The sequence below is a fragment of the Leopardus geoffroyi genome, chromosome D2 (assembly GCF_018350155.1).
Source record: "Leopardus geoffroyi isolate Oge1 chromosome D2, O.geoffroyi_Oge1_pat1.0, whole genome shotgun sequence".
Lineage (NCBI taxonomy): Eukaryota > Metazoa > Chordata > Mammalia > Carnivora > Felidae > Leopardus > Leopardus geoffroyi.
In genome coordinates, this window is record NC_059334.1 from 24,752,876 (window position 1) to 24,777,081 (window position 24,206).

The window sequence follows — 24,206 nt, forward strand, 5'->3', positions numbered from 1 at the left end:
GGAACTAGAGAGGCTGAAAGATTTCAAGATAATCCGCAACACCATGGGCATCACAACCTGTGAAGTCAATGCCTTCCTAAAAAGAAATAATATGACACCAAAAGAAAATTGTTTCTCCTGCCTGCGGATAGTATAAACAAGATTTCCGCCTTCGTGATGACAAAGCATTTTCCAGATAAATGCAGATAAATGTGTAAAGAGGATTCACAGTTCTAACTGAAATGATGATCTGCAAGGGAACTCAGTGAATCATAGTGCTTTATGTCCAGTAAATTGTTATAATCTGTAATATCATTTCTTTGGGTACTCCAAGGATACTTAGCCAGTGTATTCACCTCTTAGCCAGTGAAGTGGGGAAGTTACCTTTTCCAGATATTCTCTTCGATCTCTGGTGTGCCAAGAGAAAGGGTTGGTCATAGCTCCAGGATGCTCCCCAAGCCAACCACGAGGCTACCAGAATAGTCAGGCACATCTGATTCTAACCAGTGGTACATGGTTCTAACTGGTGGTAGATGAAGCCAAGAGGAAGATACTCATACAGTGTCCAAGGACAAGGTTCTGAGGTCAGGTCATTAAATGATAGGTAAGCAGTGAAAGGAGCCAGTCACAAAGGACCACATATTGTGTGATTCCATGTGTATGAAGTGTCTGGAACAAGCAAATCTATACAGACAGGAAGTCGATTAGTGGTTGTCTGGAGCTGAGGGGCACAGGAGGTTGGAGCGTAACGGACAGCTAAGGAGTGTGGTTTTTCTTTTTGGGTGGTGAAATGTCCTAAAATTGATAGTGGTGATGGACATACAACTCTGTGGATACACTAGATGCCACTGAAGTGGCTTTAATTGGGTGAATTGTGTGGTATGGGAAATATATCTTAATGAAGCTATTAAAAATAAAGGTAAGAAGTAATACATTTGGGGAGCCGAGCTGTGAAAAACCAGAAAAGTTGGATGAGGAGCAGTGAGATGGAGAGTGCTAACAGGAGGTGGTCTGCTGGGTGGTCTTGGGAGGGAGGTCAGGTTACTCTGGGCAGAGGGTTTATGGAGTTACAAGTACAGCTCGTGTGTTTTGAAAAGGACTGAGGTGGATACTGCCCTCATATAAAAGGCCTCTGGAGATCACACCAGGATTACTATAATCTACTTCTCCCATCCTAGAGGAATAAATCTGTTTAAAAATCATATCTGGTCAGCTTGGTGGATCTTACTCCTATGATAGGATTATGCCTATGGATAAATTAACTTCATTTTTTGGAGCCTAATTAGAAATCTAGTTTGTGCATCGTTATTTTCAAGGGGTTAATAGTTCTTCCAGATGGTGGTATTTTTCTGTTTTTATTTTATCAGAGAACTCAAAGAGTTCCCAAGTTAGCCCATCATTAGAGTAGGAAGGTGGTTTTAGTTACATTTGAGGGAAAATCAAAATTACTCCAGTATTTCAGCAATAAATAATGGCTGAGGAGCCATTTGTACACAGTCCAGTTCCAGATATGATGATTTGAGATTTTTTTCACGTAGTATTTAGCATGCCTTGGTCATTCTGTAACCCTTCAACCTTGACTCCCACTCTGTCTCACAGAGATTCAGAACTGCAGCCCCAAACGTTTGTCTACATTTTTGCTTTTGTTGTTCATTCTATCTAAATCACCCTTTCTATTTCTCCATACTTGGCTAATTCCTACCTATTCTTTAGGAATCTTCCAAGAAGCATTCTCCAAATTTTCAGGATCGACTGGGAGTCCTTCCCTATATTCCCATAGTATCCTGTTTATACACATTAACTGAATTATAAAGGAATTATCTGTTTGTCTGTTTGTATCCACACTGGTCTGGAAGCTCCTTAGGGCACATCACTATGTCTCTCTGTCCTTAGCCATTGGACTAATTCCCAGAACCTAACATATCTTAATAAATGTGAGCTGAACCCCTGTGCAATGGCCACCTGTGAAGTCTGGCCAAAAAAACTTGATGCCATCCCTCTTAATCCCAAATATCACTCCAATAAATGGACCCATTCAAAAGTCTCATGGGCTACAGGTCATTCTTAGTGTCCATAGGCCTAGCACAAGGCAAAGCACACAGTTGACCCTCCTTAAACATTCACTAAACTGATCTATTTATAGTCTTTGACTGTCATATGTTTAACGACCATACTGCCCACACTTTCAATATCTTAGACACTCCTACCCCTGAATTGTTTTCCACATGCTGCGTTCAGATGCTCATTCATTAGCTGACAAAACAACACTGGGAATTTTCCTGTCACGGAGCTGTGTAACTCTTCAGTTTTGACAGTGGTACCATCTTAGTAATGGAAGGTTCATGCAATTGTCTGATTATTCAAATATTCATTTATAAAAATGAGTGGGAAACAGAAAAAGAAAATGCTGATATTAGTAAAAATAAGCAAAGAGGTCTCACCAGTTTAATAAAATTAGGACAAAAATAGAAATGATTAGATATGCTAAAAATTGCCAGTCTTTGGTCTCAATTAGATGTTCAATGAAAGATAGGTTGATTATATGTTCAGTTATGAAGAAAAAGAACAAATTAAACAGCACAGTGAATATGGATGTGTGGTGTCAAATATAGTATCTAGAAGGCAAGGCATAGTTGCATTTTTATAATTATTTTTTAAATCTCTGGGAGTCCTTCCACCCCTTAAACTAATATCTAAGTCTATTATTTGATATCCATCCTTTTGATTTTCATATGTTTTCATGAATGCATTATATATCAAAGCAGGAAGTGATTTATGTCAGATTAGAGATTCCTGAAGCTATGTCCAGTACAAGAAATCTTTGGGAGGAGTAGTAATACTTTAAGAGGAAATAGCCAACAGAGGACAAAACTCAAAGATGATATCTTGGCTATAGTCTTATTGCTAAGTGACTAAAAGCACGGACATAAGGAACATAGATACATCTGGATCACCTAACAATGTGTGCTGATCAAGTTACTTAATCCCACAAACTTCAGTTTCTTCATCTATAAAATGGGAGTGGTAATAGTAGCTATCCAAGTAGATGGCTATAAAATACAAATGAGTGAATATGTTCAATATGCTTGGTCCAGTGCCTGGTACTTCCTCTGAGCTTATAATATAGAAACCATTGTGTAGGAGGGAGAGAGAATGGTGGAAGGAGCCATGGGAGGAACTAAACTTGGCCTACTTCACACACTGTCTAGGGCCCCGCTGGATCCTGAACTCTATTAAAAACTCGACATGGGAACACTTAACAACTTCTATTACTTCTCCCAATCTACCCACTGGGTCATTCTGGCTTCTGCTGGGTTGAGTGGGAGTGTGCTATTTATTCACCTAATGACTCCTTCCAAGTTAGAGAAGTTGGAAACCCTGACGGTTGTTCCACCCGTTACTTCTTTCAGTTCACCACCTCTGCACTCAGGAAGGTGTGTCTTCTGTGTTCTTGTCAATCTGTGTCTTGATTTTTCAGTTGTCTGAGGCTCCCAGTTCTTTGAAATAGGTGATTACGACTCCACAATTATACGAGTAGAAGAGGCGGGTTTAGGAGATGCTGTTAATAACAACACACGGCAGGCAAGCTCTGTGTGATGGGTACAGGGCACCATCACCTCCTGGGACACACATTCACCACCCTGACCCTCTGGCGTGTCGGGGCTATACCCTCGTTTCCACTCTGACAGAATTCTTGCCTAGGTTCTTCTTTAATGGCTTATTAGGGTTTAATTACATGACTTATTACTGTTCAACACTTATTATTATTATTTTTACCCCTGTAAAAGTCTTGGACTTCTCTGGTTGCATCTGGATCTGGAACGCCCTCAGGGAGCAAGTCCAGTTTCAGCAGAGATGGGGAGGGGAGCAGCAGCGGAAAACATGGAAGAAAATGAAAGACGAGATGAAAGAAAAATACTCAGGATTATGATGGCAAAGGAGCCAGCCCAGGGCCAAGAACACAGTGGAAAGTGCTCAGTGGTTTAAATGTTCACCTTTAAGTCTTTCTCCTCCCATCCAGCTGCCCTAGCCTTTTCGCTTGTGAAATAACTTGCAGACAAAAATCAGTAGTTCCAAATATTTTGGCGAAGGTCTCTCCTTTTCATAGGCAAGCCTTTCACATGCATTGTCAACACTCACAGTCTCCATTTACTCACCTCCCACCTGCTCTTCCCCCACATCTTGTCCTCCTTGCCTGGTGCCCCACTGTAGCCACTCTACCTCAACATCACTGATGGCCTTCTCCAGCAGGCTTCCCCTGTCCACACCTCACTGGCCTCCCCCAAGTGTCTGACATTGTGGATCATGACTTCATTTCAAAACCCTCTTCCCTGCCTTCTTGTATCCAGCTCGCCTTCCTTCTCTTCCATAGTTTCCCTTTCTGGCCCCTTTTTCTTTGCCCACTTCTTCCAGTTGATGAGTCCAAAGATCTGTCCCTGACTTTTGGTCCTTCTCATAGAACATGGCCATTCTCAGCCATGGTTTTAACCACCTACATGTAAACAACTTTCATGTTTTCTTCCTCACCTCTGACCTATTTTCTTGAGCATCAAACCCACTTAAGCAAGTGCACGCTGGGCCTCTCCACTTGGGCAGCCCACAAGCATCTCAAATTGAGGAGGCACAAAACTGAGCTAGTTCTCTTACACTCTCTCCTCCCCATGTCATCTCTGGTCACTCAAACCAGAACCCTGGGCATTGACTCGGCTCTCTCATCTTCCTTCACCTCCCAAACGCTCCTTCTACCACATGGCCATCAAGTCTTGGGGATTCCAGCTTTCAAAAACTTCTCTACCCCTTCTCTAACCCTTTCACTGGCACTGCCTCAGCTTCATCTCTCATGTCTTCTGTGAATTATTTTGATAGCCTCTCAGCTGGTTTTCCTGAGTCTTTCAGACCCATTCTCCTCTTGGTTACCCAAGTGACCGTTCTAAAATGAAGGTCTGTTAAATCACTACCTTACTTAATGTCTAGCCAGTGGCTTCCATTGCTTACAGGGTAGAATAAAAACCCCTTTGCACAGTCTGAAAGGGGCTCTTTCACCTTGGCCGCATATTTCATCTCTAATCTTCTCCCTTTCCTCCCTCCAACTTAGACCCTAGCTGTCAAACTTTTAGAAGTTCCCCCAAAGCATCATGCTGTTCAACTTATTTGCAAATGTGTGTGTGTGTGTACATATATATATATATATATATATATATATATATATATTGCATGTGTACCTCATTGCCGCCTAGGCAAGTGCCTATTTACTCTTGGAGGCCCAGCCTATGCATTCTCTCTCTTTTGTCTTCTCTAACTACCTCCTTCCCCCCCCCCCTCCTTAGAGAGCGGAGTACTTTCTCTGATCTGCACAGTCTATCTTTGTAAGGTATCTACCACACTTGTTTATCTGTCTGTCTCTCTGCTAGACTGAAAACTCCTTTGGGGTAAAGGTGATGTCTTACCAGTCATTACCCTCACCCTTGTGCCCAGGGCCTGCCATAAAACAGGCATTTTTTTCCATGTGTGATCGATAAATGAACACAGTGCCTCATTATCCTTCTAATCAGCCAGAATGGAAAACTCAAGCAGCCACCTTTGACAGCTCCAGTTTCAGTCTTGGTTGCTCCGTCTGGGCAGCTCAGAGCAGCTTCCTGGGCCTTCCGCCAGTTCAGAGAGCATCCAACCTGCTACAGAGTGTGCACTGTCATTTGCTGAGCAGGAGTCAACAGTGATCCTGCTGATAGGGTGGCCTTTGCCTCCTTGAGCCTCAATCCCACACCCTACGGACTGCACATCTTTAAAGGTCATGGTCAGGGGCGGTCCTTATCAATCAAACATCAGTAGACAAAAAAATCCCACTCTGGGATATGGTGAGACACACTGGTTTCAAAACATTGCAGATCGTTAAATGAGTAATGTTAATGTGATCTCAGAATAGTAAACACACCCCCACATGGATAATGATATTAGTTGCATTATCTGAAAAGGAACAAAAAGCAACATTTGGCTGCAAGGACTATGAAAGAGATGTCTGTATGGGTAATTCAAGTTCAGTTAGGGCAGAAACATTACATTTTTTTTAACTCCCCACCACCCCATGTGGGCACACAATCCAAAATCAAATCTTTTCTGTGGGATAGGTATATGATTTGGGGGAAGGGAAGTAAAGGAGGGAGCGCATGCTTAGAGGAAGAAAACAAAGGCCTTCATTTTCTAAAACTGTCATTCACTCTGATTGGGAAAGAATTTCTCAAGAATTGTGAATGTCCTGCACAGGAAGTAACGCTTCATCACACGGCTGATAATCAGCCTCGTGCTTGCCAGGGATTGGTTTTTCCCTTCTGTGGTGAGAGGATAGTCTCAGGCAAGCTTGGACATCTTCCCCACCGGCCTGATAGTCATTTAAACATATCTAGCACCTCTCTCCCAAAATGTTTGAGTGCATTGGTCCTGTGGCATCATATTCATATGGAAAACTCACAATAGCGGGGGGGGGGGGGTTGTCTGCAGTTTCAAAGGGTTTCCATGGAGCCAGACCAACACCGTCCCCCAAATAGCCTTTTCTAAACAGGGCAGCTTGCATGGAGCCTACGCATGTATCAAGTGTAACCAAATGTACTTCTTTCACCCTCCAGCTAACTTGCCTGTCCCCTTCTCTCTCTGATACTCAGTTCTTCCTCCCCCCAGAAGTCAGCATCTCAAAGGACTTTTATCCTTAAAGAAAACAACCCAGTCAGTTAATTCACTCTAAGACGCTGGCAACTCAATATGACTAATGTTTACGTTTAGAAGAAAGATAAGTACTTTATCCAAAGGAATGGCTTGCTAATGGTGAAGTTTCTCACCTTATCACAGGAACTGGTGGGGTTTTCCAGTGCCTCTCAAGCCTATTACATTGGTGGCCATCAATGATGAGGATACATAAGCATGACCCTCATGTCTGGGTCATACTTTATTCCCTAACAAGAGGCTGGTAGCTTTCTTCATGATTGTCAAGTTGCCTTTATACAGTGCCTGTTTTAGCTTTTATCAGAAGCACAGAGCAGAGTAAGTTAAACCCCAAGTCTCCTTGCCCCATACCCAAAGATCCTTAGCATATTGCTACTCTATCCTAGACTTCTTTGTTAGAGAGGACACTGACTAAGAAGGGATAAGGAAGTTGTCATCACATGAGCCTTTAGGTATGTCATTTTTAAGATGCAAGTCATATGGTAATCTTACAACAGATACATAAGGGTACTCATGCATCTATTTACTTATCAATCACTTAATAAGCTCTCCCTGAATGCCAGAAATTATTCCAGAGACGCACCAAAAACAAAATTGACAAAGTCCCTTCCCTGGTAGAGCTTAAAGCTAGAAATTGGTTTAAACTATTTCCATCTGTCTCCAAAAAGCAGAACTGAGACAAATGGGTAGGAGTCTCAGGGAATCAGATTTCTGTTTCATATACTATACGACCAAATATGGAATGGTAATGAGCTCCCCATCACTGGAGGGCTGTAGGAAGAAGCTACATGATTACTCGATACAGAGAGATTCATGCATGAAGCTGGACTAGATCCATTGCCTTCAGCTTTTTCTTTAGCAGCAGGGATCTGTTTTCAAACTAAATCTTGCCTTAATATATTCAAAAGCAGAGTTACTGTGATTGCAGTGGCAAATGTGGATCTAGAGGCCTCTCTGAATGCTCCTCTCTCCTCTAAAGCCTAGATACCCACATGAGATGAGATGGGATGATCGTGGAGCTCCCAGCTTACCCTCGTGTCATGGGGATCTGTGAAGCTAAGCAGGATGGCACAGGTTTCTCACCTCCTGCTTACTTACTTCCACTTTTTCCTGGGACTCTGGGGAAGCCAGATAAAAGGGTCAGAGATTCTGGGAACATAACAGGACGCTTAATGAGTGCTGTTTAAGAGTGTCAATATGAGCCAAAGACAGTGTTTTGAGCGGACCTGAAGATCACAGCATGGCTCCCTCAGCTCCAAGAACAGCACATTGCCTGGCATCCTGCACCTTAAGGAAAAGCCCACGGGTTCAAAAGGATGAAATAGACCTTGTGGGAAGAGGGTAAAAGACTGGAGAGAGAGAAGGCACTCACAGGCCACTTGCTGAAAGACATAAGAACTCATTTGCACCATTCTCTGGTGACCCCACGCATCCTCTTTATCTTCTAACGTAAGGCTTACTTTCTAGCAATGGACCCTATCATCTCATCCAGAGGTACCAGGTGTAACTACGGGACTGCACAGTATTCTGCAATCTGGAGCAGGAAGTTGGAGAAGTGTTCTCCTTCAGGCTTCGTGCCTGGAAAGTCCCATCCCCTTTGGGCATAGTGTGCTTGGAAAGGAAAACCTGAAAACCTTCAGCAACTCAGAGTACTTGAGGCTGGCAGCTTTTCACTGCTTGGGACTGGTGAAGGGATGTGGGATGTGGGAGAGGGGAATCTTGCAGCATGCAAGAGAGCTTGAGGGGACACTTGGATGGCTCCGTCTGTGAAGTCTGGTTCGTGAGTTTGAGTTCTGTGTAGGGCTCTGCACTGCCAGTGCAGATCCTGCTTAGAATTCCTCTCTCCCTCTGTCTTTCCCCCTCCCCCACGCATGTGCGTGCTCTCTCTCTCTCTCTCTCTCTCTCAAAATAAGTAAATAAACTTAAAAGAGAGAGCTTGAAGTCTTCCCGAGCATATAACCATCACATAAAGCTTCAAGTTTGCCCAATCATACCTTATTATCCTTCCAACTAGAATTTTCCTGACAGTTCTAGAAAAGTTCATTGAAACTGGACTCACATCTTCTAGTTCACAGTCAACAAAACTGTGAGCAAAAGTGAGTCAGGTGAGCTTTTCTTAAACCCATGATTTTTTCAAGTGTGTAACATACCTGAAACATGATTTGGGAGGAGATGTTAATAGGTGTTAGTAGAATTCAGAAGAGTACCACTTCGGGAAACTCTGGTTGAAACGAAACTAACCAGGTTTCCATGGAATGAATAAGTCATAGGAATGAAAGGCACAGCATAGGGAATACAATCAGTGATATTATAATAGCATTGTAAGGTGACAGATGGTAGCTACTCTTATAGTGAGCACAGCATAACGTATAGAGTGCTGAAATCACTATGTTATACACCTAAAATTAACATAACATTGTATATCAACCATACTTCAAAAAAATTGTGCAGATTCATTACTTTAGGAATTTTCAGACCCTTGAAAATGTAAATTGTGACTCTCCAAGAAGAGAAAACAGTATACAGGATTTCCCAATTTCATTTGAACTCCAAATACTTTTTCTCCCAGGGCAACTTAAAGCACTCCAGTTTCCTGAAACACACTTTGGAAAACGCTCTGATAAGCCAAACACTTAACCAATTATGTGAATTTAGAGTTTTATTTTTCATTAAAATAAGTCAGTATATCCAAAGTACATCAGTGTCTTATCCACCATCTTGGGAGACAGGACTGCATGTAGATGAATTGTTTACACAACTGAAGTTTCAAACACCAAACCATTCAACAATTTTATATAAAAATCTTTCTAAAGTGTACTACATGCCCTCTCTACTTTTGATTGTTAAAAACAAAACAATACATTCTAAGCATAAAACTAAACACATGCTTATTTTCAAAAGCTTATAAATTTGGGAAAGAAAAAATAAGGCAAAAGTTAATGACAAGTCCGTAACTCTATTAACATTTGCTGTAATTTTTCTCATCTTATTCTGCATAAAATGTATGCTGAAGTGTTTTTAAATGTCACAATTCACTTAATGTTTTCTATATCATTAAACATTCTTTGAAAATATGTTTTAATGGCTCTGTCTGACCATCATCTGTAATCATCACTTAACTATTACTTTCATTGGGTAAGTCTGTTGTTTTTATTATAAATAAGGATGGCATCTTTTTTGCAGAAATCTTTGTGTCTATTTTTATTTCTCTTGAATAAATACCTGTAAGTGGAATTCACATGTCAAAATATATCTGTAGGCTCTTCATACATACAGTCAAACTGCCTTCCAAAAGATTTGCATCATTTATATATCCCCAGCAACGTAGAAGAGTGTTAATTTACAACACCCTTACCAACATTAAATATTATCATTTTTTTAAAAATCACTGTTAATTCGATAAGTTAAAACTGTCATAACTCTTTGGCTTTTTACTACCATTAAATTTAAACATTTTAATATACTAATTTGCCACTAATATTTTCTACATAAAATATGCCCATTTTTTTTTCTTGTGGGCTTAGTATTTTTCTCATTGATTTGTGTGAATTCTGTTAAGATTACTGACTATACTATTTCTGACAATTTTCACAACTTGCTCCTTACCTTTTAATTTGTTTACAATGTGTAATTAAATAATGTGGTTTTAATGTGTAAATATTAACATCTATTTATATTAAAATATGGCTCCTTTTTCTTTTTTTATTTCTTCCTTTGTTTTCCTGCTTGGAAAATCCTTTCTCATTCGGAAGTCAGTGAATATTCATTAGATTTCTGCTGGATGTTTTATGATTTCATTGTTTAAATCCTTTTTTAAAAAATGTGGTATCAGGGTGCCTGGGTGGCTCAGTCAGTTAAGCATCCGACTTCAGCTCAGGTCATGATCTCATGGTTCATGGGTTCTAGCCCCACATTGGGTTCTGTGCTGATAGTTCATAGCCTGGAGCCTGCTTCAGATTCTGTGTCTCTGTCTTTCTCTCTCTGCTCCTCCCCCACTTGTACTCTGTCTTTTCCTCTCTCTCTCTCTCAAAAATAAACAAATATTAAAAAAAAATTTAATGTGGTATGCTGCTTGAGTTTTAAACATTTTATTAATGACTCAGGGTCACAATTTTGAACAGTGTTTAAAGTTTTGTGCCATAAAACAGAACACCCCAAGGAGTCACTGAAGTAGACAGAAGTCTCTGTATTCTCTGTGACCTCAGACTCCTGCGATTTCCTGGTTCTGGGGCTGATTTTCGGTTTTAATCTCTTCTTTTGACATTAGACTCCCAGCTCTCATTTCCTATTGCAGACAGTTGTCTGTCACTCACAGTGTGCTCTCTGCTTTTAACAGCTCACACACCAAATAACCATATTTGTATTACTATGGACTAATGATGTGTGGAGTTGAGCCTGGGTGTGCAAGTCAGAATAATGTCCCTCCCCAAAGATGTTTATGTCTGAATCCCTAGAATCCTTGGATGTGTTATGTTACATGGGAAGGGGAATTCAGCTGACCTTGAGATATGGAGATCATTCTGGACTATGAGTTGGTCCCAATATAATCACAAAATTCCTTGTGAGTGAAAGAGAGAAGCAGGAGTGTTGGAGTGATTGGATATGAGGAAGACTCAACCAACCATTGCTGGCTTTGAAGATGGAAGGTGGCTGTAAACTAAGGAATTCAGGCAGCTGGAAGCTAGAAGCTGGAAAAGCAAAGCAAATGGAGTCTCCCCATGAGCCCCCACAAAGGAATATAACCCTCCTGACACCTTGATCTTAGCCTAGTGAGACCCATTTCAAACTTCTTATCTCCAAAATTGTAAGACAATACATTTACACTGTTTTAAACTACTAAGTCAGGGGTGTGTGTGTGGGGGGGGGGATTTGTTACAGCAGCAACAGGCAGCTAACACACTGAGCCTACAAGTCTACATGGGCTTTAGCACATGGCCTCAATGACTGCTATTTTGGTTGCTCTGAGGTTTTATTTCCCCCACTCCCCTTCCCAATTATTTCCATGGTTTCTGGAAATCTAGCCCACATCTAGATCAGAGACTAATTGGGGCATTATTATTTTACAGGAATTGGCTTTGACAAATTTTCAAACACTGGGTCAAAGGATGAAGTAGCTAGAGAGACAAACTTTAACAGGGTTTTCAGACAAATCACAAGGTGGACCTTCTGCCCAATTTGGAAGAAAGAATACCCAAGAAAAGGTCATGACCCCTGGGCTGGGTGAGAGTGTCACCGTTTAATCAATGCCTGTACTGGGTCAGATAACCATCACTGTCTGTAGATAAATTCCCCTATGTCTAAAAGACTGGGTAGTTCAAGGGTGTGAGACACAAGGAATCCACTCATCAGAAAGTCTCTGGGGAGTAGATTGGGAATTAAATGGATTTTGTGCCACCAAGAACCTTGGATCCAGACCAAGTGGTAGAGCATGAAGTAGCCCAATAAAAACTCAGGTAGTCCTCAAGAACAGTACACAAGTAAGAATAAGGGAGGATCAGGCAAGTTGGGGTCAGCACTGGGAAGAAGGAATCCGCCTCTAAAATACATCAGATAATTTGTCCAGTGAACTAAGTGGAACCTGCACGTAGGTAATTTCCTGTAATGGATGTTGAAGAGGAATCTGAAGAGTGTGTGTTCTTCATCCCTGTATCCCTAATATCTACCACGGTGTCCTACATATCATAAGTGCTCAATAAATTCTTGTTATGAGAATGAACAAATGAATGATTAGTAACTCTGTCATCTTTAAATCCCATCCTGTGTCTAGTAATATAAATCTACTACTACTCCTTGATAAAAGTTTCTAGACTTAACATTAAAGACTCATTCATGCAGGCTTAGTTCAAGCTGACTTGGGAAGCCAAAAGAACAGTGAGGAAGTATTTTATTAATATAGTAGAATTCTTTTTTTTTCTCCCAAGGGAGAAAAAAATACTGGCTTCCTCTAAGTTTTTCTTTTTTTTAGAAAAAAAACAAAAACAAAAATGGTTCAAGATAAAGATGGAAAAATAATGATAGCTTAATGTCATAACTTCATAAGTAGTTTTAATAACCAAATGCATGTGTGGCCTTTAGAGAGCAGTGTCTGTTATCAATGCGCTCCATAGATGCTGGCTATCAATACAATCCTTCAACATTTTTACATGTTCTTCAATGATTAAAAAATAATACCCAGAGAAATAATAACTTAAAATCATATTTTATAACAAGACCAAAGAATATATGGGTTTGTTATTTTATGAGAAACGAAAGTAGCTAATGGATGATGACAAGACAATCTTTACATATATAGACCAGCATATGTGACACGCAGTGAATAAAACAAAAGCGCAGATTTAAATATATTTTCTTGGCTGTGTTCACTACCTAAAGGATCACATAGTGAACCCCCTGCTAAAGTAAAGAATACTTCTTCAAGGTTTTATCACTATTATAATTTTTTAATACATTGATTTTTACACAGAGGGTCTCATTCAAATAGGGAACCCTAGGATAAATGAGGCAAATGAAGGGTTTCACTCCATGAGCAAAAAGATGAAAGGTGACAAAGAGATCAGATACACTGGGCAATGTGAATTAAGCCACATCCTTAAGCAAATAAAATTCACTTTCAAAGTACTTGGCTGTGGCACATAAAGAGTCATAAGGAATTGACAATCACCCTCAACCCAAATGTAAGAGAAGATCACCTCGTCTGAAAAACGAAATAAAATAAAAAACATAAAACAATTTAAAAAACAAACAAACCTCCCCTCTAATTAGGAACTTTGACTCCATGTTTGCTGTTATGGATGAGGGGAGAGGTCATGTGCACTTGCTGTCATCAAGGAAGCAATAGGATGGGTAGTGGGTCTGAGGTTGCCAGTGTAGACTAACTAAATGATCAACATTTAATATGAATGACTGTGTAGCTTTTGCCTTTCTTGATTATCAAAGAAAGATGGTAAATGTACAACTTCAAGACCACTATATTAGTTATTCCAGCACTTTCTTCCTGCCCTGATATACTGATAATCTGAGCACTTGTTCCTTTTTTTTAATGTTTATTTATATTTGAGATGGAGAGAGAGAGAAAGACAGAGGGATAGTGGGGGAGGGGCAGAGAGAGGGCAGACACAGAATCTGAAGTGGGTTCCAGGCTCGGAGCTGTCAGCAAAGACCCCGATGCGGGGCTTGAACTCACAAACTGTGAGATCATGACCTGAGCTGAAGTCAGACGCTTAACAAACTGAGCCACCCAGATGGCCCAAGATAATTTTAAAATTCTTGTTTTATTTTTGTCTACTTGATTCTTTTTTTTTAAGTTTATTTATTTTGAGGGGAGGGGTAGAGAGACAGAGGGAGAGAGAGAGAGAGAGAGAGAGAATCCCAAGCAGTCTCTGCACTGTAAACACAGAGCCCAAATATGCGGACTTGAACCCACAAACCGTGAGATCATGACCTGAGCCAAAGTCGGATGCTTAACTGACTGAGCCACTCAGATGCCCCCTGAGCCCTTTTTCTTGATGGAAATGCAGTGTTAGGCCTAAGTGAGGCCCAAGTTGATTTTACTACTGATTGATGTGCGTACAATTTTCCAGCTCACATTTGTGGAAACCTACCAAGAAGACAGTAGGTCCCTCTGTTTCTCAAAAAAATACTGCTAAGCCTTTGGAAATGAAGTTGCTAATCACTGGCAGTTAGTGTGGGCTCACTGATAAAGAGTTATGCCATTGTACTTTGTTGTGGATGGGGCTTCTCGTGTGTGGAGTAAATGGAGCAGCATAGACATTGTATTACTTGATTTCAGCAAAGCGTTTGATGAGGTCTCTCTCATAATGTCCTTATAAAAGCTGTGGACTGTAGGATAGTACAGCTGATAGAATGTTCCTACAGTAGCCAAAGAACTCTGACTGATGGGCTGGCCAGGAGGAAGTCTCTCTTCTTAGTGCTTCAAGGCAACTAGACCTTGGCCTGTCCCAAGACTCGTATCAAAGTTGTTGGATGAAGCCTGGGTTAGATTACCCAGGAGGCCAACATCCATTTGGAAGATTTGTAATTCATGAGTCTGGTGGCAGCTGGGAAAAGGAAACAGAAGATCTCTGAGGTGCATTTGTTTGGGCCCTAGGAAGGTATCATCCAAACCCGGCTATACATCAGAAATACTTGAAGCCATGTTGAAAAATACAGACACTCAGGCCTTTCCCCAAACCCACTTAACTAGGACTCCAAGGGGTAAAGTCCTGGCTTTTTTTTTTAACTGCCCAGGTGATCCACGATCAGCCCAGCATCCCATCATTAAAACCATTGCATTGGTTGGATTTAGTCAAGAAGCTTTTCCAAGGTCATAATAGACCTGGTAATCTAAAGATACTCATGGGCTTTCAGACTATGAGGAAACGCTTGCCTACACTGTGGCTCAATCCAACCTTGACCCTTCCTCATGGGGACTGAGGAGAGCAGGTGAGAAGAGGAACCCAGTGCTTGACAAAGAGAACACTGGCTTTGATGTCAGCCACATTTGAAGTCAAGCCCGGCTTCTATGACCTATGAGCTATCAACCATGCAAGGGGGAGTCTGTCCCTCCACTGCATACATAAGTGGTCAACTGATGCCAGCTATTACTATTAAGACACTGTTCAGCAAACTGTCCAGTTCTGTGGATCTTGAGTCTACAGTTTTACCAGAACATGTCTTTCATACAGTTCTGCCCAGAGAAGGAAAGAAGCCATCATCTACTAACCATCCACTTTGTGCTTCACACTAGGTCCCTCACAGATCTAATCTCATTTCCTTTGTCACCCAAACCCTGGTTTTTGCACATGAGGAATCTGAGAGGTTAAATGACTTCCCCCAAGTCACTCAGTTAGAAAGGGACAGATAGACATCAAGAATTTGGCTAATAAACTTGCACTGAGGATTCCCCCTGGCACTTTTAAAATGGTTAATATAAGGAGTGGAGAAAGCTTTGCCCTTTAAAAAATCTAAAGAGAGACATTTTGAAACTGCGAGGGAGGGGGGAGGTCACACCACCTACACTCCCCATCACCTGCACACTCAGCGCTTAGCCAGAGGAAAAGCCCTACAAATAGACAGTCATCGCTCTCTCTCTTTCTCTTCACACACACACACACACACACACACACACACCTGGCCACCTTATTTAAAAGTATAACACCTCCTCAATTACAGTCTTATTCCTTTCCCCTGTTTTATTTTTCTTCTTGCCACTTAATCATTATCTAACACACTATCATTTGGGTTATTTATCTTGTTTATCATGACTCATCCCCACTAGAATGTTAGCCCCTTGAAGGAAAGAATCTGCGTCCGTTTTCTTCATTTCAATATACACATTGTCTACAACAGTGTGAACATTGACATCCAATAAATATGTGTGGCATGGATAGAAAAAAATCTAGAAGTGTATCAATCATAAATGTTGAAAGTATTTATGATCCCTTTAAACAGCTACATGTTCTGGTTTTCCTATTATGTATTATATGTATTATTTGTATTCTATATGTACATTATTTCTATTATGTATTATAATATTATGTATTATTTCTATTATGTATTATCTATTATGAAATACTATTTGTATTTCTAATATGTATTATATTATGCATATCCTAAGACTTTTTAAAAATGTAACCTCAGTGGTCCAGGTTATTGGACCTGATCTAAAGCTGCAGTGAGAGGGAAAATAGGACTGGAGGGAGAACATGCTGGAACCCGCTTTCCACCTGTGCTCACTCTGGGCCCTGCTGTATTATCCTCTTTGAACTGAATCACCAGGCTCCCTTGACCTTTGGTTTCCATTTGGGAAAAGGATGAGGTTGGGCTATTTGTGCCCCCCACGCTCAGGCTGCTGCCCACAAGCTGGGTCCCTCTACCCAAAGCCAGTGCCTGTCGAGCGACTTCTGGGTGCCCCTCCTCCCTCGGCTTCTGGAACTGCTCCTGCCCTTGCCTCCTAAAGCCTGTGAGTGTAACAGCGCTCCATCTTTGTGTGACCTGGGGTGCTCCACTTCCTTTGATGGTCTTCTTAACTCCATCCATACTTTTTAAATAGTCCCTTTGTTAACCTTTCTTCAATTACCTGATTGAGTACGCGGCCAATTTCTCGCTGGATTTTTGCCTGAGTGCAAAATGGGCTTACAGTCGGGAGGGCCAAGTTCTTTTTTATTTTTTTTTATTTTTTAATTTTTTAAAATTTTTTTATTATATGAAATTTATTGTCAAATTAGTTTCCATACAACACCCAGTGCTCATCCCAAAAGATGCTCTCTTCAATGCCCATCACCTACCCTGCCCTCCCTCCCACCCCCCGCCCCCCCATCAACCCTCAGTTTGTTCTCAGGTTTTAAGAGTCTCTTATGCTTTGGCTCTCTCCCACTCTAACCTCTTTTTTTTTTTTTCCTTCCCCTCCCCCATGGGTTTCTGTTAAGTTTCTCAGGATCCACATAGGAGTGAAAACATACAGTATCTGTCTTTCTCTGTCTGGCTTATTTCACTTAGCATCACACTCTCCAGTTCCATCCACCTTGCTACAAAGGGCCATATTTCGTTCTTTCTCATTGCCATGTAGTACTCCATTGTGTATATAAACCACAATTTCTTTATCCATTCATCAGTTGATGGACATTTAGGCTTTTTCATAATTTGGCTATTGTTGAAAGTGCTGCCATAAACATTGGGGTACAAGCGCCCCTATGCATCAGTATTCCTGTATCCCTTGGGTAAATTCCTAGCAGTGCTACTGCTGGGTCATAGGGTAGGTCTATTTTTAATTTTTTGAGGAATCTCCACACTGTTTTCCAGAGTGGCTGCACCAGTTTGCATTCCCACCAACAGTGCAAGAGTGTTCCCGTTTCTCCACATCCTGGGAGAGCCGAGTTCTACTGCCCAGTCTCATCACTGGCTTGCTCAAGGCCAAAGTCTCAAGCCTCTTTGGGCTCAAACCATCTGAAAACTAAGAAGATTGGGCAAGATGACCTCTAATATTCTGTGATTTCAAGAAACCCTTTGCTCAGAGAACAAAGTAGTTACTCCTCCATTAGCTCGAAAATGTTAACTTGATCCAGATTCTGTAAAGGGCCCAGTTTTCTAGGAACTGATCGACAAATTTTGTAGCCATTCCTCTGACAATGAAGCTGAGCTTGGCCATAACGCAGCCTTCACCTCACCTACAGATCAGTAATTTGCAGTAAAATTGGGGTTATCATGCAAGTAATGCATATTTACAAGAGAAAAATCAGAATTTGTAGCTATTAGCGAGATAATTACTTTTGACATTTATAATTGATAACTTTCTAGATTCTTTTTCCTTTTCTTTTCGTCTTTTAAAAATGTTTATTTATTTATTTTTGAGGGAGGGAAGGAGAGAGAATCCCAAGCAGGCTTGGTGCTGTCCATGCAGAGCCCCACACAGGGCTGGATCTCACCAACCGTGCAATCATGACCTGAGCTGAAATCTAGCAGCGGACGCTTAGCCGACTGAGCCACCCAGGTGCCCCGAGATTCTTTCTTGTTCACACATTCATTTCACAAACATTTGAGTGCCAGTGTAATCCTGGCTCTTCTAGGTATGTGGATGTAGGAATAGTGTTGTATTATCGGGAAGTACTTGTCTCATTAAACCAGGACTCTGGACGCCACCTTAATTCTCTGCTTTGGCCAAGGATAATACTTGAAGAATTATGTAACCACTGCTCTTTGAGCAGTGTGTACACAGGACATCTAAGTTCCTGGAAGAGTGAATTGTTTTGTCCTTGAGGACCAACCAAACCTTTCTGCCATTTGACTTGGCCACTGTGTCTCAGACACAGCTTCCAGCTTCTGGTGAAGAGGCTTTCTCTGTCGTCCACCCAAAAATGTCAACAATAAAAATAGGCAGGGAATAAAGGGTCCCTTCCAGGAAGTGGGAATTGTTTAGCCAGATAACAGTGGAGGTTTTGTAGTTCTGTCTTGGAAAATCAGAGCAGATTCAAAGCAGTGCATTCCTTCATCTGGCGTGACTGGAAAAATGGATCTGCCCAGGCAGACACAGTGGTTGTCAGAGAGGCCACACATACAGTACAGGGCTGTCTGACTCTTGCCTTTGTTACATCTCTCTCCATCCTCACACCAGTGAAGGAAGTTTTTGTGTGGTTTTGAGAAATGCTGCACCAACATTATGCTCTGGGAAGCATTAATATGAGCAAGAAATGGATTCTTATATCTTACTGACACCCTATTTTGAGGAATATCAAAGATCTCCCTACTTCAGGGAGGGCAAAAAAGAGCCAGCATGGTCTCCCTAGGATGAAATCAGGAAGTATCATCACCTCATCTTTGACCACTCAAGGCTTCCCGAGAAGGCAAATACACGTGCTGTTGGAGAAGCATCTGTCACATGATAATGGTTTGTGAAACTTTGCATATTTTACTATTTTCTATTTAGCAATATTTAACATTTATCAAACAATATTTTGAATTTATAAGGTACAAACAGAATGGGAGGGAAAAAGGAGAAAACTAAGGAGAAGGGGGTCCCAGAGCCCAGCGATTCAGACTGCATGGACCACAGGACACCAGACGCATCTGTAAAATGGGATAATAGTACCTTTCCCACAGGGTTGTTGGGTTAAATGAGTTAACATATGTAAAATGCTTATGGTAGGGCCTGGCACGTGGTAAACTGTCAATAAATGTTACTAACACTCTCCTCTCCTCCTCTTCCTCCACCTCCTTCTCTACGCTCAAAAAGCTTTCCTGATCTGCCCCTAGGAATTCCGTCTTCTTTCTGGTAATTAACTATGCTTGGGTACCCTTCCATATTTTACAAGATAGACTGATGGCATTTCACAGAACCTACTTTAGATACATCTGAAAATTGTAAATGAACTTGACACTGAAATTAGCTTCTGTTAGCAATCGTTCCCCACTCAGACATTCCTCCAGTGCCAAATACTGTACCTGTGCAAAGAGAAAAACGAAGTAACATGGACCAACAGCCAATCTGGTGACCGAAAAGGCAATTTAGGTTCTTACTTCCATTTACCCAACAAATATTTATTTGATGCCTGCCATGTTCCAAGCCATGGCAGAAACCCCAGGATGAATCAAACATTTATGTTTTTTTAAAAGAAGTTTCTGTCAGAGGGTGGGGAAAGATCTGATAGAGGTTATCAAGACAGGCAGAAAGTGACATGGGCCACAGAGAAGCACAGCTGGGGTGCTGTGGATCTTCAGTGAGACTGGCTTCTGCGGGGGGCTGAAGAAAAGAGAGTATGATTCAGACAAATGCAGGTCACTAATGCTTGCTGTGGGCAGTGATTCAGCTCGTCTTAAGACATTTACCTTAAGTGTGAGGATTTGGTCTATGTCCAGGGGGGTTTTGTTCTGCCAGGATCGTAATGCAGGTCACATTTATCAGGCCTTCTGCCTTCATATCAGCAGTGCCCCCACCCCCCCACCATAACTCTCCTACCCACTGCAGCAATGCATCCAGACCTGGACCTTGACCTGTGCTCCTTAACATTCTCATATTGATCAAAAAGGCCCTTCTATATGTTTCTTGTTCTTCAGGGCCCCTAGATAGCAGTAGGCCAGTCCTCAGAGGAAACCTTACCAGCACCATGGGCACCATATATGTGACACAAGGGACCTCTGAAGCTGTGAATAGATTCTGTCTGTGTAAGACAGGCCCGTGGCACTGTGGATACTTAATCAAGGTAGTAACCAGTCAATGGGTTTTGACCAGCTCAATCACAGCAAACCTCAACAACTAGCTGGGAAACTTCAAAGGTTAATGCAGCTTCAGTTTAGTTATCACATTGACATCTCTATGAATGGCATCAGCTAAAATTGTGCTAAGTGCAATCTGCTCACCAAAACTTGGAGACCCTGACCAAGAAAGCCACACAGCTCTAACAGCTAAACTTGTCAGACAAAAGAATGAATGTTTTCAGATAAAACATATCACAAAGAAATGATGACATTTGTTTCATGTTTTAAGCACGCTAATGGCAAAGACATACACATGTGGCTTTGCAGATGTCTTCCCCAGTTGCATCTGTATCTTTGTCAATGTAACAACATCTTACCTTGGTATAACACTGTGTGATTTGGGTAACGCATCATTCTTTTACAAGATGGTATTCTGGAAAGGTCAGTACTGTGCCAACCCACCCCCAGCCTCTTCTGTGGGGATCCACCCTGCCCACATTTCCTACTGAAGGGGCAAGCCCAGACTGCCACATTAAGGGCTCAGTGCCCCACCTCCTCTGCCCATAGATGACTGACTCTGGCCTAGGCACTTGGGCCAACTATACAGAATCCATAGCCCAGTCAGGGATTTACAGTCTGCACTAAACGAGGAACTGGACCAATAAGATTCTCTCTTAAGGCCCTGAACTTGAAGCAAACATAGCCATTAATTGGTACTAGGGCCAGAAGTAGACACGTAGTGTGTTGCTTAGTCATAGAAATCAAAGATCCTGCAGCTGAAACCCGGGAGCCTTTGTGAATCTAGAGTCACTTTTGAGCTCTGGGCTCTTTGAGGCCAAGACTTAACATGGCTCCTGTTCTAGGATTTCCATGAAAACTCCTTTATCTTTTAAAAATAATGTGACATACAGGCTCCTGGGCAGCTCAGTTGATTGAGCATCCAACTCTTGATTTTGGCTCACAGCATGTTACCAGGGTCATGGGATCGAGCCCCATGTCAGGCTCTGAGCTGACAGTGTGGAACCTGCTTGGAATTCTCTCCTCCTCTCTCTCCCTCTCTCTCTCTGCCCCTTCCCTGCTCACATTCTCTCCCTCTCTCTCTCAAAATAAATAAACAATTAAAAAAATTTTAGGGGCACCTGGGTGGCTCAGTCAGTTAAGTGTCTGACTTAGGCTCAGGTCATGATCTCATAGTTCACGAGTTTGAGTCCCACATCTAGTTCTGTGCTGACAGCTCAGAGCCTGGAGCCTATTTAGGCTTCTATGTCTCCTCCTCTCTCTGCCCCTTCTCTACTTGCTCTCTCTCTCTCTCTCAAAAATAAATAAACATTAAAAACGATTTTTTAGATACATAATGTGACATAATACAGTATGCTGAAAGCCTTTGTCTTAAGCTGGCTTGAATGGCTTACTATCCGTCACAAGAAAAAGAGCCAGACTGAAAACAATGAGAAATTAAAACTGGGTCCCAGCTGAACTCCTGGGCCATGAAGCCTTCTAGAGAAATCATGAGAAGAAAGACAAACTGGCATTGTCTTAGCCACTACTGGGAAGGCAATAGAAACCAAAAACAGAGAAAAGGGAACTGAAAACCTTTAAAGATGATTTGTGAATGTGTGTGTGTGTGTGTGTGTGTGTGTGTGTGTGTATGAGCCCCCCTGTTGAGCACACAGTGACTTACAGAACCAACACCATGAATGGGGAAGACACAACCTCCCCGAGTTCTCTCCCATGAGTGGGACCTAGCATTTGAACAACCAAACTTAAAATAGACAATGAATGACTGACTGCTTGTTACGAGATATGCTAGGTGCACAGGAATCACAAGTGATGGAAGTCAATTCACAAGAAAAACAAGGATAATATTTGAGGCAGCCTCAAAAGCAGGTGCTCAGTGTAGGGTGTGTCTACATGGCCCTGCTGTTTGTTTCCATTCAGCTTTGGAAACTAAGTGACACTGCTCTCTATCTAAAAATGTAAATGTATTGGGTCATGTAGACTGTGTCTAAATAAAACCCAGTTTCCAAGTATCTCTTCAATGGTAATATTTCATGGCCAAAGATATTTCGGAGCTTAGAGTTAAATCCAATTTGGCCACTATCCAAATATTCCAATTGATTGAGAAATTGAATGATTATTAAGCATGATCCATGAACACACTCTAGTAGTTTAAAAATGAAACACCTGTATTATATAAATTGTGTCTTCTTGCCATGGGGAAGCAGTGTGGTGATGTGGTTAAGTTATGGACTTTGGAGACAGACGGATCTGAATTCAAATCCACATTCAATGATTTTCTAGTCATGTGGCCTCGGGCAAGTTTCCTCTGCAGTTTCCTTATTTCTCAAGTAAGGATGATGACAATAATAGTACACACCTTATAGGATGTTGTAAGACTTAAATGAATTAAGGTATGTTAAATGATTAAAGCAGCACCTGGCTCAGAGGAAATAATCTACAAATGTTTGCTACTATTATTTGTATTACTTTCATTAAACTCACAAAGTAAATCATTAAGTACATGCAAGAATTGTGCTGAGTATACCCTTTTGTAATTTTGTTTGAAACTCACAACAGGAAGGTAGGAATTATCATCCCAATTTTACAGTTGCAGAAATGAGGCAGAGAAAAAGTTAACTAATTTGTGAACGGTTGCCTGGTTTTTGAATGGCAGAGTTAGGATGCATTAATTCACTCGCTAATTCATGCAACACTTTTTTATTGAGCACTGGATACATAGTATTCTAGGTGCTGGGATACACATCCAAACAGACAAAAATCCTTGCTTCACAGAGTTTATTTTCAGCAGGGCGAGACAGTCCAAAAACGGGAGAAGTCAGTAAAATGTATGGTAGATGGTATAGTGGGGTGTGCTGAGAAAACTGAAACAAGGAATGGGAGAGGGAGTGTGTGTGTGTGTGTGTGTGTGTGTGTGTGCGTTGGTGTGGGGGGAGTGTTCAGAATGCAATTGTGGCTAGAATAGGTAACTAGGGAAGGTCTTGCTGAGAAGGAGATGTTTGAGGAAAGGTTTGAGAGAGAAAACAAGTCATATCAAGGGATATCTAGGGGAAAACTTTCCAGGCAAAACAAAGCATGTGCAAAGGCCCTGAGGCAGGAATGTGCCTGACATGTTCTGGGAAGAGCAAAAGGGTGAGTGTGGTTGAAGCAGAGAAGATAAGAACAAGAGGAAATGAGGTCAGGGAGGGCTTGGTTGACACTGGTATTTGCTCCAGAGAATCCTGCCCCATGCTCGTGTTAACTGAGGTTCTGCCTCCACAAACACACCTTAAGAAGTCACTGATGGAAGAGTCTCCCCCTTGGAAAGGCCATATCACCTCCCATCTTCTCCACTCGGTAGAGAGGAAACCCCAAGCTTGGCGTTGGCAGTCAGGAAGTTCATCGGAACTGGAAACCACCTAGGCAGCACCCCCCGCCCAGCCAACTGGAAGCAACCATGACGGTGGTGCTCAGAGCCCTTGCAGAGATGTGCTGTGGTCTCTCTGAGCTCATCACGTCACCTTCCTATGCAAGAGTTTCAATTCAAGGTCATTTTTGGTTCCTTTTCAGTAGCAGACTCAGAACCAGATCTATTCAAGTGTAGGAACAGTGCAGACACATTAATAGCCAGACCCTAGTGGGAGTTGTATTTTCCATTTCCTCCTCCCTCATATTTATTTGTTTCTTTATCTCCTCTATGTGGTAAAGTTGACCTTGTGTGGTATTTTCAGATGAAGTTTAAAAAAGGTAGGGTGGAGAATGGAAGGTGTCACCTTGTATTGGAACCCCTGCGGGCTCTAGAGTTTGTCTGCCTAGTTTCAAATTCC